The following is a 14,228-nucleotide window of genomic DNA, read 5'->3' on the forward strand; positions in this document are numbered from 1 at the left end:
CGTTTTTGCATTTGGGTTCAAAAAAAAAAATTGGCTTCAAAAACCATTTGGGTTCCTGGGCAGCATTTTCCTGACCGTAAACTCATGCGTTTTCTTCCCCAGGCACCAAAAAGGCTCAATTTTTAAAAAGGGGAAGCAACACCATTTTTAGACATGGAATTTTATCCCGAAACTCATCCTGGGGTCCGTTTTTGCATTTGGGTTCAAAAAAAAAATTGGCTTCAAAAAACATTTGGGTTCCTGGGCAGCATTCTCCTGACCGTAAAGTCATGCGTTTTCTTCCCCAGGCACCAAAAAGGCTCAATTTTTAAATAGTGGAAGCAACACCATTTTTAGACATGGAATTTTATCCCGAAACTCATCCTGTGGTCCGTTTTTGCATTTGCGTTCAAAAAAAAAACTTGGTTCAAAAAACATTTGGGTTCCTGGGCAGTATTTTCCTGACCGTAAACTCATGCGTTTTCTTCCCCAGGCACCAAAAAGGCGCGATTTTAAAAAAGTGGAAGGAACACCATATTTAGACATGGAATTTTATCCCGAAACTCATCCTGGGGTCCGTTTTTGCATTTGGGTTCAAAAAAAAAATTGGCTTCAAAAAACATTTGGGTTCCTGGGCAGTATTTTCCTGACCGTAAAGTCATGCGTTTTCTTCCCCAGGCACCAAAAAGGCTCAATTTTTAAAAAGTGAGAGCAACACCATTTTTAGACATGGAATTTTATCCCGAAACTCATCCTGGGGTCCGATTTTGCATTTGGGTTCAAAAAAAAAATTGGCTTCAAAAAACATTTGGGTTCCTGGGCAGTATTATCCTGACCGTAAAGTCATGCGTTTTCTTCCGCAGGCACCAAAAAGGCGCGATTTTTAAAAAGTGAGAGCAACACCATTTTTAGACATGGAATTTTATCCCGAAACTCATCCTGGGGTCCGTTTTTGCATTTGGGTTCAAAAAAGAAATTGGCTTCAAAAAACATTTGGGTTCCTCAGCAGTATTTTCCTGACCGTAAAGTTATGCGTTTTCTTCCCCAGGCACCAAAAAGGCTCAATTTTTAAAAAGTGAGAGCAACACCATTTTTAGACATGGAATTTTATCCCGAAACTCATCCTAGGGTCCGTTTTTGCATTTGGGTTCAAAAAAAAAATTGGCTTCAAAAAACATTTGGGTTCCTGGGCAGCATTTTCCTGACCGTAAAGTCATGCGTTTTCTTCCCCAGGCACCAAAAAGGCTCAATTTTTAAAAAGTGGAAGCAACACCATTTTTAGACATGGAATTTTATCCTGAAACTCATCCTGGGGTCCGTTTTTGCATTTGGGTTCAAAAAAAAAATTGGCTTCAAAAAACATTTGGGTTCCTGGGCAGCATTTTCCTGTCCGTAAAGTCATGTGTTTTCTTCCCCAGGCACCAAAAAGGCTCAATTTTTAAAAAGTGAGAGCAACACCATTTTTAGACATTGAATTTTATCCCGAAACTCATCCTGGGGTCCGTTTTTGCATTTGGGTTCAAAAAAAAAATTGGCTTCAAAAAACATTTGGGTTCCTCAGCAGTATTTTCCTGACCGTAAAGTTATGCGTTTTCTTCCCCAGGCACCAAAAAGGCTCAATTTTTAAAAAGTGAGAGCAACACCATTTTTAGACATGGAATTTTATCCCGAAACTCATCCTGGGGTCCGTTTTTGCATTTGGGTTCAAAAAAAAAATTGGCTTCAAAAAACATTTGGGTTCCTGGGCAGCATTTTCCTGACCGTAAAGTCATGCGTTTTCTTCCCCAGGCACCAAAAAGGCGCGATTTTAAAAAAGTGGAAGCAACACCATTTTTAGACATGGAATTTTATCCCGAAACTCATCCTGGGGTCCGTTTTTGCCTATGGTTTAAAAAAAAAAAGCTTTAAAAAAATTTTGGTTCCTGGGCAGCATTTTTCCTGACCGTGGACACAGATGAAGCCATACAATGGCACACAGGCTCATTAAGTACATTTACCATACTGGAAAAAAAGGCTGGATCCAAAATTAGTTATTGAACTCTACCGTACAGTTGATGATGCCTCCCAAAGCTAAATGCCACGGTACATGAAATATGCTGCAAGAGGTTGGGCAGTGAGATGCATCGTCCTGCAGGGTGACTGCACAATTGGGACATCGTGAAAATAACAGTGAATTAAATGTTGGAAGAACTGCAGCCAAACAATCCTAGGTTGCCTTAACAGAGTGATGGAATCAAGATTATACTTATTAAAGTGTCCAAGGCAGGGAACAGCCTGATCTGTTGTTCAGTAATTCCAATAACGGGTAAGAACTAAACATGGCTGCACCCCTCATTTTCCATAATATGAGCCACAGAATCAGTTTGGTATACTGGTTAAGACTTCAGGCTAGAAACTGGGAGTTTTATTCCTGCCTTATGCACAAAGCCAACTGGGGCATCCCTGGGCCAATCCCTCTCTCTCTCAACCCTGGGAAGGAAGCAAGGGGAAACAACTTTCCAAAAGCCTTGCCAAGAAAATGCTAGGCAATCGCCAGGAATCATTGATGACTTGAAGGCACACATACATTTGAGTAGCAGAACCAAATGAAGTGGCACGTTGCATCTATCGGCTACTCTACTAACCTACTATTTTGACTGGATTTGTGTTGTAGCATGGACTTCATGACAAAGGGCATTGTTATCCCATTCAATATAATATACCTTAGGTCAGAGGTGGGCAACTATGGCCCTTTTATGACTTATGGACTTCAATTCCCAGAATTCCTGAGCTAACATGGCTGGCTCAGGAATTCTGGGAGTTGAAGTCCACAAGTCATAAAAGGGCCAGAGTTGCCCACCCCTGTCTTAGGTGGATACAAGGATTGCGTCCATGTATCCAGAGGGAAGACAATCCCCAACAGTCCATCCAGTGGTGAAATCCAAATTTCTGTGGGCGTGGCTTGGTGGGCGTGGCTTGGTGGGCATGGCAGGGGAAGGATACTGCAAAATCCCCATTCCCACCCAAGTCTAGGGCAAGCCACAGGTGGTATTTGCCGGTTCTCCGAACTACTCAAAATGTCCACTATCGGTTCTCCAGAACCTGTCAGAACCTGCTGGATTTCACCCCTGAGTGCATCCCTCCCTCCCTCCCTCCCTCCCTCCCTCCCTCCCTCCCTCCCTCCCTTCCTTCCTCTCTCCTTCCCTTCCCCTCCCTCCCCTCCCTTCCCCTCCCCCTTTCTCTCCCTCCTTCCTCCTTCCCTCCAAAAATTTTCCACTTGGTAGGAATTACAATGTTTCCAAAACTACCGAATATGCTTACAGATCATTTTTCCTCTCTTTCACAAAAGAAATAATAACAAGCCTACTGAGAAATTAGCTAAGCATGTGTCTCTCGGGTGACTGAGGCCAGCTAAATTCCATGCCATTCCCTCCTCCTCTTCCAGGAGACCCCCGAAGAGTAATTAATAAGGCCAAATATACTTCCCTCCCTTTTTTTTGTTCCCAAGTCGTTTTGGAATCTCCCTTTAGCTATACATTCTGTGCAAATAACTTTTTCTTATTTCTTCTCTTTTAAAAAACTAAGCATTGAAATCTTGACTGTTAACATGCAACAGCTTGGGCTTCTTCTTTGTTTGGCCATCGTGGAGATGATGGTCACAGATCGAGTCATTCATGCCTAAGGACAGTCGGACGATTTCCTTCTCACTGAGTGCTCTCTGGCCTACCACGTTTACAAAAGGAAAGTCGATTTGTTAATGAGGGATATTTTAAAACACATGCTCATAAACAAATAGAATCCTAATTAGGGGAAAAAAAAAATCCTGGCAGAAAATCGCCTCCTCCTTTGCTTGCTAGCCCATGAAAGAAAATAATAATAATAATAATAATAATAATAATAATAATAATAATAATAATAATAATAATAATAATAATTTTCAAGCTGTTCCTCTGAGCTGGTTTATAAACGGTTCTGGCAAAGCTTCCCTTGATTTGCTTCAGGAAATGTTTACCTCTCCTTCGTCCTGAACTTTTGAGGCAGGAAAACAAAAGCACAGACACTCCACATTCAGTCACTCTGGCCCCCTTTCTCTGCCCCTCCTTTCTCTGCCCCATCGGAGATAGGAAACCCCCCCCTGCTCTTATTCCCACAGAGCTCTTGTTCCAGATTCAATAAGGGGTTAACTTTGCCTAGATACATTCTTTTCCTTATGCCTGCCCATCATCCCACAAGCCAGCTAAATGCGAAACAGACTTTAAAAGCTTTAACTATGGGTTATAGTTAACTATAAACAGCTGTTGCCCAATAACCGCCTTTCCATTTGTAAATTGAAACCCCCATTCCCTCCTCCTATAATGAGGAAATTCTTGGGCTTCATCTCCAGGAAGGGATGGTGGTTTGTGTATGTGGCAGTAATAAGAATTTATGGATTTTCCCCCACCCTTCCCTCTTCCCTCCACCCTCTCCCTCCTATGCGTATGGGAATGGGGGCGAAATAGAAATGTTGACTCTGCTCTTTCAATGTTTATACAATTCTGATTTGGCTACCGAAAGTCACAATATTGCTGCTGTGGCGGCTGTTGTTATTTCCAAACTATTAAAGGAAGAAATATCCCTGCGCATTTTGTTCTCCTTTATAGTTTCAAGCTTGTGCTTCAGTCTTTAAGAGATGTTTAATTATATATATGGTTTTTGTTTTTTTAAGTGGAAAAAGGACCCATGCAAAATGCTGACTTGCCAAAACATAAGGGTCACGGTGTGTTCAAGCTAAAATATATTAACTGTTGTACCAGTCTCCTGTTCCACTTCTCTCCTCCCACGCTCCTCTCCTCTCCCACGGACATACCAAATTAGGGGGACCATTCTTTGCTTTATCATATTTACCCGTTGATCAGTCAAAGAAAGAATTCTGACGGCAGACCCAAACATACCCTTCTGTCTGCACGCCATAGCTTTTTTCAAAATGCGTTTCCTGCCTCTCCTTCTTTCCCACCATTCTTGATTTCTGGACGGGGCATTTTTACATTTGAAGACGTTAAATATAAAACCAGAAGAAAACCGTTTAAGCAGCTTCCCTGAAAGCAGATCGCTTCCTTCGTGGGACCGCTTTCAATTTCACATTAGGAAAACAAATCCTAATTTTTGAGATCTCATAATGGTTTTAAACTTGTCCCTGAATTGAAACTATTGAGTTTAGAATTTGTTTGCAAATTATGCGTTCTGAAGAAGCCAATTCATCCACTGGTGTTGACAAATATCCAGGCTGAAGTTCATGGAAGGTCCCATTTAATGATCCGTGGAAGCTCGGCAGTGTCCCTCACTAGCTCTCGAGAGAAGCTATCAATGAGACTAAGTTCATAGACTGTGTTAATCCATAGTATCTTTAACCAAAGCTTACTGAATAAATTATAATTGGCACGACACTCTAAATATAGACTTCAGTTTACAAACCACAAACACTGTACACCACACACACACACACACACACACACACACACACACACACACACACACACACACACTTCCCAGTAAACACTAAGCCACACAAACCACAACAGGCTTAGAATGATGTACAAGTTCCTCTGTGTCAGCCTTCATTGACCTGGTTCATATAACTTGCAAGGTCAGGGTTTGTTTAACCTCAGTTTCTTGACTGCATTGCAACTGGATAGAATCTTTTCAAATTTCATGTGATTCATTGTGGCAGGCTGTGTTTAGGACACCATTGAGTGAATGATATTTCTAGCTCATATTGTTGTAACCTTAAGTATTTATGTAATCAAGAAAGTCACCATGAGGTCCCTCCATAATTTGGATAATTACGCAAAGAGGGACCAGTTAAGAGTTGAAGTATTAGAGACAACGGTAGATAGAACAATGGGTGTTGGGTGGTTTTTGAGAATGAACTGGAATTAGACTTAGGTATTTCTAAGGCTACCAGATCTGGGGTTATGTTTTAAATTTGGGAAATTGGGTATATCTAGTCTAGTAAAAAAAACAGACTATGGGTGACATGATAGCAGTGTTCTAATACTTGAGGGGCTGCCACAAAAAAGAGGGGGTCAACCTATTTTCCAAATAGGGCAGGACAAGAAGCAATGGATGGAAGCTAATCAAGGAGAGAAGCAACCTAAAACTAAGGAGACATTTCCTAACAGTGAAAACAATAAATCAGTGGAAGGGCTTACCTTCAGAAATTGTGGGTGCTCCAACACTGAAAGCTTTTAAAAAGAGACTAAACAGCATTTGTCTGAAATAGTATAGGGTCACCGGCTTGAGCAGGGAGTTAGTAAATTGCATTAACAGAGGGATACAATCAAGATCAAGTGAGGTACTAATACCACTCTATAAAGCTCTAGTAAGATCACACCTAGAGTACTGCATCCAGTTTTGGTCACCACACAATAAATAAGATGTTGAAACTCTAGAAGAAGTACAGAGGAGAGCAACCAGGATGATTAGGGGACTGGAGGCTAAAACGTATGAAGAACGGTTGCAGGAACTGGGCATCGCTAGTCTAGTGAAGAGAGGGACCAGGGGAGACAGGATAGCAGTCTTCCAATACTTGAGGGGCTGCCACAGAGAGGAGGGGGTCAACCTGTTTTCCAAAGCACCTGAAGGCCAGACAAGGAATAATGGATGGAAACTGACCAAGGAGAGATTCAACCTAGAAATGAGGAGGAACTTTCTGACAGTGAGAATAATCAACCGATGGAACAGAAGTTGCCTTCGGAAGTTGTGGGAGCTTCATCACTGGAGACTTTCAAGAAAAGATTGGACTGCCATTTGTCAGAAATGATGTAAGGTCTCCTGCTTGAGCGGGTTGCGGGGTTGGACTAGATGACCTATAAGGTCCCTTCCAACTCTGTTAATCTGTTAAATCTCCAAGGTCCCTCCCAACTTTGTTATTCTATTATTCTGTTAATTTCTTCTGAACTGCATGGACCAGTCCTTTCAGATAATGGTTTTCTGTTGTTTTTAGTATCCATTCAACAAGAAACCAGATGGCAGGATGTTATGGTGTGCCTAAAAGAAATCGTTCCTTATCACCCGGGAAAGTGAGACTTGTCAGATATTTGGGCAGCATGACAGATCCCCGTGGGGTCAGATTCTGATGTTGTATGGATCCTACTGAATTTTTGCAGCCGAAATTGGGTAACATTTTAGAGACACAATAGAATCAATCCATTATACATATAAAAGTGGTGGCAGGATGTAATTTACTCAGGATCTATTATGGTTTTAGAGAAGTAAGTAATTATTATCATAACAGAAACTAAAAAATGTTCTATGCTTCTACCCACTTCTCTCTTTTTCTTTGGCTAACCCTGCCTGGTCATTTTCTCATACTTTGTTTGAGGTTTCTGCAGAAACTTCAAGAAAATGTCTTAAATTAAAACCAGCTGAAACAACATTATCGGGTGAATTGTTTCTGCACCACTGGATGAAATGTACAGGAAAGGAAACCAGTCAGACAAAATAGAATTTATCAGGGGGAAAAAAAAGGTAAAAGTAAGCAAGCAAGCAAATGACTCAGATGTTTGACTTACTTAACTATTTGGAGTGGGGGTGAACTGGATGTTTCATTAATTCCTGTTGTGGGAAAATATCCAAGAATTGTTAAAGGCTGTAGACTAGATGTCTTTTCAACCAATATATATCTATATATCTCAGTGGTGGTAAATTTTTTTACTACTGGTTCTGTGGGCATGGCTTGGTGGGCATGGCAGGGGAAGGATACTGTAAAATCCCCATTTCCTCCCCACTCCAGGGGAAGGATACTACAAAATCCCCATTCCCTCCCAATCAGCTGGGACTAGGGAGACGAGTGAGCCTCAAAAATGTATATTTTTCTTTCCCGTTAAAGGATTAACAATTTGGCCATCAACTGAATATTATTCCTCTGCCCTCAGAGACTGATGTAGTGTTTTTGAAGGTCTTTCAAAAGGTCTTTTGAAGGAATGCAAAAACATTGCAGGCTTTGTACATTGCACTTTCTATTGTCTGATTTTTTTGTTTTGTTTTAAATGTACTTGAAAACTCCTGGCTCCCATTGTCAAGATGGCTTCAAAGGAAATAGCATTCCCTGTCTAGAAATGCCATCTGCATTCAAACTTTAACTGATTGAATTGGCAGGTTAAATCAACCTATGGTTTAAGCCCAGGGGGTGGGCTTCAAAAATGTTAGGAAGGGGTTCTCTGCCCGGTTGCTGGGTGGGTGTGGCCATGGTGGGCATGGCCTCATTGGTCTCCTGCACATGGTGTGGGGGGGATTTTTGCCCTCCCCGGACTCCGGAGGCTTTCCTTGAGCCTCTGGGAGGGTGAAACTGGCCTCCCCAGGCTCCAGAGGCCCTCTGGAGGCAGGAAAGGGGCCTATTTCTGGCCTTCCCAAACTTCTGGTAGGTCTGTTTTTTGCCCTCCTTGAGCCTCTGTATGTACCCTGCACTTTCTTGCATCCAAAATGGGCCATGTGGGGACTCCTGGGAGGGGAGGAGCAAGTGGGCGGGGCCAGCCATACCCTTACTTGGATTCGAACTTGGGCTGCCTGCATGTTAGGCAGTTGTATTAACCTCTGAGCCACAAGTTCTCCTCCCTTCATCAGCTTGAGCCAGGGGAGAAATTAAGTGTTTTCCTATCGAGACACAAAATATAAATTTGGTATAAAATGGTTTGTTGTGAATGCGACTGCTTGAGGGCTCCTGGATTGGAGCTGAAAGGCGAAAGGGATGCAGTACACTCCCTCCCACATGCTGGGGCAGACCAGGTGTCTCGATAGGAAAACACTTTATGTATGTATGTATGTATGTGTGTGTGTGTGTGTGTGTGTGTGTGTGTGTGTGTATACACACACACATATATATCTGTGAGGCATATTCAGCTTGGTAGTCATTGTTTTGAAAATACAGGCTTTATAGAGTATGCTGAACTCTATAGAGTATGGTCAATCCTGTTATAGTTGGTAGCCAATTCAATTGAGAGTTCCCACCTAGATCAGACTGAGGTCAATTGCAAAGGAGATGATCTTACATGATTACGTTATTGAGCATTTTTATGTATGCCAATACACTGTATTAATTTCCCCCTTTTTATTATCCTGATGATGTGTTGTGACTTGAGCTGGTTGTTTGACTAATCAATAAACACTAAATGAAAATGGAAACTGTTGGTCGATTGAAGACATAGGGGCAAATAGAGATGACCCTTAGATGGAAGGTATATCACTATAAAAAAAGAAACATTAACATGTGCAAAAGACAATGTACTATTTCCAAAAGCTATTTCTGGGGGAAAAAAAAAAACCTTCAACCAAAAAGTTCTTCGTTTGGAATAGCTTCCCAACTCTTTTCTGTGGTTAGGTCTTCCATTCATGGCCATTTTTGTTGTTGTTAGTTGTTTTTATTTTATTTTTATATTTATGTTTTATGTTTATATTTTATTTTTATATATAAAAATAAATACAATATTTTTATATTGTATTGTAAAATTAGTGGGTCAATTTTAATTTTAATGTTACTGATCATCTTTTTGTAGCCTGGTTTAAATTTTTGAATCTGTAGGGCAGTGATGGCTAACCTTTTCTGGACTGAGTGCCCAAAGTGAATGTGCCTGAACCACCAAAATGCAATGTGCACACCCCCGTGCATGCACTCCCACACCCTGCATGCCCCCCGCCCCCGGTGCACTGGGGATCTGAACTGAGGTGACAGTTCGCATGCCCACAGAGAGGGCACTGAGTGCCACCTCTGGCACGTGTGCCATAAGTTTGCCATAATGGCTGTAGGGTGTCTAGAATCTGCTTGGGCTGCGGTAGCAGATTAAACTCCTAAATAAATAGATAAAGAGAGAGAACAAGTAGAGTAAATGCACTGAAAATAAAGGAGACCTCACTAGTTATCTAGACCAGGGGTCCCCAACCTTTTGGATCTCAGGGACCACTAAATTCATAATTTTAAATCCTGCCGACCACTAATATGATCTGCCTAATGACTGGCTGGGTGGGCATGACTAGGTGACCATGTGACTCGGTGGGCGTGGTCAACCTATGTCAGTCACATCGAGGGGCGTCTCACTGGCCTCTACTTGCCCCTTCCCTCCCAGCCACTCCTCCCCTCCCCACCCAGGCTCTTTAGGGCCCCAATAGGAAGCAGTTATTGGAGCTAAGCAGCCATCACGAGAAAGAGTTGGAAAAACAACTGGCTCAGTTCAAATTGGATCTGTCCGAGGAGGAGGCTCAGCAGAAGCACTTCATTGAGGACTAGGAGCATAGGCTTTCGAAGCAGAGGGAAGACCTGAAGGACTGCAAGGCCAGGTACCAGCACCTGGAGGCTCAGCGGGCTGAGATAGTCAGCCAGTTTCAGGCCATGATGCAGTCCCACTGGAACAAGGTCCTCCGACTCTTTGCCACCAGCGGCACTTCCCTCCAGCCTTCATCTAAAGCCCCACACCAGGAGGCTGAAGCAGACCCCAAGTCGGAATTTCTGTCCCCCTCCGACCCGCACAAAAAGACCCCTAAGGGGGAGACTTTCTGCAGCAACACAAGCGTTCATTGCACGTATCCGGCCCAGGGGCCTTAGTTTGAGGACCCCTGATTTAGTGCAATATAAAAAATGCAAATAATTTTTCTGCGGACCACCAAAATTTTCTCACGGACCACCAGGTGGTGACCACTGATCTAGACAGTTAGATACAGTAGAAGACAGACAGACAGACAGACAGACAGACAGACATTCCAAAGTTTTGCACGATGTATCTGAACTGAGCTATAGAAGTTGCTCCAAAATATGGAACAATTGCATTACTTTCAAACTCTATTATCTCTTCTCTGGAATAAACCAAAGAAGCCTTACGACATCTGCATTCTCTTTTTGCTTCTATCTCCCGCAAAGCCATATTATATTCAAACCGTAGCAATTGAAGCAATCAAAAAAAGCTCCTCCAAATGAAGACAGATACGGCACTGGAAACCTAATCCTTGAAGTAATCATTAGCAAACATTTGAAACTATGATTGGGTTGCACAATTTGTAAAACTATCTTGCCATAGAAAAACATCAGAAAGGAAATGTGGCCGGGAATAAAAGAAGAAAATACATAACAGCAACTCACCAGTGCAATTTCTTCTGAAACCCACCAAAGATTCCTTTCACGGCATTTCAAAGAACTGTTGGATTCTGCAAGTAACAAAAGTATGGCTGAGTGTCAGAAAGAAAAGGAACGTGGGTGATAAAAAGAAAATAATAAAAAAAAATTACAGCATTTCTTGTCACGACCAATTATGACAATATGAGCTCTGGATGATTGCTGTATTTTTGCAAAATAACTTTGATGTAAAATTTGTAACATAAATCAGGCCGTGGCTTTGTGTAGATGTGTGTGTGTGGTCCTAGTTGCTAGTCCTAGGCAGATTAAAATGAAATTATCCCACAGATGGACAGGTTAACTATGGAATGAAAGGATAGAGAAGAAACGGAATGCTATAAAATTTGGAATACATGGTACAATTGCTTAGAAGATAGACGTAAAGTTGTTACATAAGGAATATGTAATGTATGTATACCAAAACGAGAAAATACTGTATACGTCTCTAAATATTGTCATAATTTAAAAGTAGATGACTAAATGATTATCTAATGTACAGAATAGTAATCGATATAATTAGAAACTATGTTGATATAAGTGATAGCGATACTGAAATGCTGTAATGAGTGGAAATGTGGTTTTTAAGGTTGAAATATGTTTAATATTTTTTTTTAAAAAATAAAATGAAACAAAATTATCCAAGTTCTAAAACCTCTTTCCATTTTACAGTGCAGTTCCCAGTTCCAATACTGTGATGGCAGTCCCAAAGGTTGCTTTTTCAAAAGGTAACTGGACTTTGTTTTTCCTTGAAGACGTTTCACTTCTCACCCAAGAGGCTTCCTCAGTTCTGTCAGAACTGACTCTTAGAACTGAAGATCCACTTTTTAGATGAGAAGTGAAACGTCTTGAAGGAAAAACCAAGGAAGACCAGTTGCATCTTGGAAAAAGCATCTTTGGGACAATCATGACATTAGAATTAGTATTCTAATTTTGAAAGATTCTGATAAGACAATCCCAGTTTTATTCAGGTAGTAAATGTGAACACGTCTATTCCTTTCTCCCTCTTTCTCACCCTCTCTTTTGTTTGGCCAAGCAGTCATAATTCATTCTTAAGTTATCATTCCATTCATATTTGTTTTGTGAAGTTTTGTGGCTATATACTGTGAATTCACCTTTAGTACTTGTTTGGTGATGCTGTTTTTTTCTTGTTGTATTGATTGAATCTGGCTCTGAGAGGCACTAATGCATGGTGGATTATAAATATTAATATCTTCTCTTTTTTGGGGGTCTCTGCATGGATAAATCTATATAAGAGCTGTCTAACTCCCACACTACTTTGTAGATTATAAACAAAAAGCAAGAGAGCAGGAAAACCTTTTATATCTCAACTTTGTGTACATTTGTGGATGCACTTGAGGGAATGAAATGTGTGTGCGCGCATATGTATGTATAAATGTTTGTATATAGACATACCTCCCTCCTGAAACAAATTATAGTACTTCATGGATGATACTTATTTCAATTTATATTTTAATCTTCATTTGGTTGTTTAGCGTTTTTATTTCTATTGGGCCTTCCTTCCTTCCTTCCTTCCTTCCTTCCTTCCTTCCTTCCTTCCTTCCTTCCTTCCTTCCTTCCTTCCTTCCTCCCTCCCTCCCTCCCTCCCTCCCTCCCTCCCTCCCTCTACCTTCCTTCTTTTCTCTTTCTTTCTTTCTTTCTTCCTTTCTTTCCTTCCTCCTCCTACCTTTCTCCTTCCTTCCTTCCTCCCTCCCTCCCTCCCTCCATCCATTTCAGTCTTTGACATAGACAGCAACATTTTGACTAGTTAAGGAGAGGTGTCTGGAGATCTGAGTTTGTTATATGATAACAATTGATTCTCCTTTTTCCAAGTCATTAACTATCCCTTTTCATACCTCCACCAATGGTTCTAAGTACCATATGTTCAGGTGTGATTTCTCTTAACAATTTCTGAATTTTGCACAGAAGAGTCTCTATAGCCTCCTTTAAAACTACTGCCAGTCAGTTTCATTAGAAGATTGTTGAATGCTAGTGTTTTAAGAATGCATTTATTTATGGAAAAGTCTTCGTTAAACCTGACCGGGTTGCAACCTTGAGTGAAAACTCTAAAGTTCTCTGACATGTAAATCATCCTGTACCTAAATATAAATAAGTTAGAAAAAAGAGTTGAGGCTATACTTCAGTCAGTCAGTCAGTCACTCACTCATGTTCCAGGTACCTGTGGGCCGACTACTGCAACTTGGTCCTTCCTCTCCGACCGCTCGCAGTTCGTGTTGGCAGGGGGGCAGAGGTCGACCTCGAGGCATCTCGCATGGGGAGTGCCACAAGGGTCGGTCCTCTCGCCCCTTCTGTTCAACATTTATGTGAAGCCACTGGGTGAGATCATCCGTGGTTTTGGGGTGAAGTGTCATCTGTACGCTGATGATACTCAGCTGTACATCTCCACCCCAGACCACCCCAACGATGCCCTTGATGTGATGTCTCGCTGCCTGGAGGCCGTGCGGGTCTGGATGGGGAGGAACAGGCTCAGACTCAACCCGTCCAAGACCGAGTGGCTGTGGCTGCCGGCGTCCCGATATAGTCAGCAGGTGCCATCGCTGACTATTGGGGGTGAATCTTTGCCCCCCACAGAGAGGGCTCGCAATCTGGGTGTCCTCCTGGACGCACGGCTGTCTTTAGAAGAGCATATGACGGCCGTGGCCAGGGGGGCCTTTTATCAGGTTCGCCTGATCCGCCAGTTGCAGCCCTTTCTGGACCGGGACGCCTTGCGCACGGTCACTCATGCCCTTGTCACCTCCCGGCTGGACTATTGTAATGCTCTCTACATGGGGCTCCCCTTGAAGAGCACTCGGAGGCTCCAACTGGTCCAGAATGCGGCCGCGCGGGTGGTTATGGGCGCAACTCGTTGTGCCCGCGTGACACCCCTCCTGCGCGAGCTGCACTGGCTCCCAGTGGTCTTCCGGGTGCGATTCAAGGTGTTGGTTACCACCTTTAAAGCGCTCCATGGCATAGGACCCGGGTACCTTCGAGACCGTCTTCTGCCACCAATAGCCTCCCACCGACCAGTCCGCTCCCACAGAGAGGGTCTCCTCAGGGTGCCATCAGCCAAGTTATGTCGGCTGGCGACACCCAGGGGGAGGGCCTTTTCTGTGGGAGCCCCAGCCCTGTGGAATGA

Source organism: Pantherophis guttatus, chromosome 11 (genome assembly GCF_059756535.1).
Source record: "Pantherophis guttatus breed Tessera chromosome 11, ASM5975653v1, whole genome shotgun sequence".
In the NCBI taxonomy this organism is placed as follows: Eukaryota; Metazoa; Chordata; class Lepidosauria; order Squamata; family Colubridae; genus Pantherophis; species Pantherophis guttatus.